Source organism: Marmota marmota, unplaced genomic scaffold (genome assembly GCF_001458135.2).
Source record: "Marmota marmota marmota unplaced genomic scaffold, marMar, whole genome shotgun sequence".
NCBI lineage: Eukaryota > Metazoa > Chordata > Mammalia > Rodentia > Sciuridae > Marmota > Marmota marmota.
The window spans coordinates 7,983,376-7,985,550 of NW_026000102.1; positions in this window are offsets into that span (position 1 = coordinate 7,983,376).

Sequence of the window (2,175 nt, forward strand, 5' to 3'; positions counted from 1 at the left end):
CTTGGAACTTGGAATCCTGCTGCCTCAGCCTCCCGGGTAACTGGGATGACAGGCATGCCCCATTGTGCCTTACTTAACTTTAATAAAATTAAGTTTATTTTACTTATTTTTTTTTTTAAAGAGAGAGAGAATTTCAATATTTATTTTTTAGTTCTCGGCAGACACAGCATCTTTGTATGTGGTGCTGAGGATCAAACCCGGGCCGCACGCATTCCAGGGGAGCTTGCTACCACTTGAGCCACATCCCCAGCCCAATAAAATTAAGTTTAAAAAACTTAATGACAAATATATTTTAAATTTTAAAAGATAGTTTGTATGCAAAATTAGAATTTTTCTAGTCAAATTTACTTTTAAATATTTTAACTTAAAAACACATAGTTCCTAAACTAGCTGCACTTAAAGAATTTTAGTTTTGGCTAATTTTAGCAGACCCTATCTCTTGTGGTCCTCAGCTTCTCCCAGTATCTGGGGTTTGGGTGTTTGCTAGGGGCCAGCTGCTGAGACACTTTATGTCCCTTCTGTGTTCCGTCTTGTCTCTTTTGTGGGAGCAAAAGAGCTTGTTGGTGATTTTCACAGGAATAGGTAGAGGCTGCTGCCAGTGTTCATCACTGTCTTTTGGGGACCAGTAGTCTAAATCAGAAGTCTCTAAGAAGGTGACACAAAGAATGCCCCAGAGCCATGAATTCTTCCCTTAGTGTGGGTATGTACTCTGTTCTCATGTTTTGTCTCTGCCCTTCTCTGAAGACACTTTTGATTGTCCTAGCTTGGAGTATGCTACAGGGATGCATCTCAACAACAAAGGATCATCTGGCCTAAGCTTTTAGCAATGCCAAAGTTGAGAAATGTGTCCTGCAATTTAAAAAACCAAGTCACCATGCCATTTTATCAGTGATCTATTGCTGCATATCAGACTACCCCCAAAACGCTGGATTGTCACTTGTGGGTTTGCAGCCAGCCACCAGGTGGTGTCCCCCAGATGGGCTTTTAGCTAGGGTGCTTCAGTCTCTGCCTGGCCTCTCCAGTGCTTAGTTCAGACCTTCACCCATAGTGTGTGGGTTCCAGGAGATGGGGAGCTGCATTCTGCCAGTCAGTACAAACTCACAGCAGAGATGGATCTGAGGAGCCAGCTGCAAAGATTGGCCTATTTAGATCCATCACAGCCTTTCTATAACATTACCTTTAGAATTGCCTGCTCAGTAGGCTGAGGCAGGAGGATCAAAACCTCAGCAAAATGAGGTGTTAAGCAACTCAGTGAGACCATGCTTCTAAATAAAATACAAAAAAATAGGGCTTGGGATGTGGCTCAGTGGTCTAGCACCCCTGAGTTTAATCCCTGGTATCAAAAAAACAAAAAACAAAAAGACAATGCTAGGACAGGAGAATTGAAAGTTTAAGGCCAGCTTGGGCAACTTGGAGAGTGACTGGCTCAAAAAGATCTGGGAAGGTGACTGAGTTGTAGAGCTTCTGCCTAGCGTATTCAAGGCCGTGAGGGTTCAGTTCCTAGTACTGTACTCCCCCCCCCACAAAAGTATGCTTGTTGATCTCATCTTCTAGTCATTTATTCTCTTGGGGGAGACAGCAGACTAGTTAGTAAGCCAGTTTCAAACCATATGGTGAGTGTGTGTGGAGGTACTAGGTGAAAAGGACACTTGGCTTGGGGTACCTGGGGGGGGACTTTCTAGTGGGCAGTGCTGGAAGAGTGAGCAGGAGTCAATGAGTTAAAGAGCCTCAGTATGGACAGTGACTGTGGGTGCTGTTGGGGTTTTTTTTGTACTGGGGATTGGATCCAGGGGTGCTTAAGCACTAAGCTACACCCCCAACCCCTTTTTATTTTTAATTTTGAGAGGATCATTAACCTATTTGCCTAGGTTCTCGCTAAATCTCTGAGGCTGGCCTTGAACTTGCCATCCTCCTGCTTCAACCTTCCAAATTACTGGGAGTACAGATACGTGCCCAGCAATCTGAAGAATCTTGAGAATCTTAAAACCCAGTCAGGGGCTGGGGATGTGGCTCAAGCGGTAGCGCGCTTGCCTGGCATGCGTGCGGCCCGGGTTCGATCCTCAGCACCACATACAAAGATGTTGTGTCCGCCGAAAACTAAAAAATAAATATTAAAATTCTCTCTCTCTCTCTCTCTCTCTCTCTCTCTCTCTTTAAAAAAAAAAAAAAAAAAAA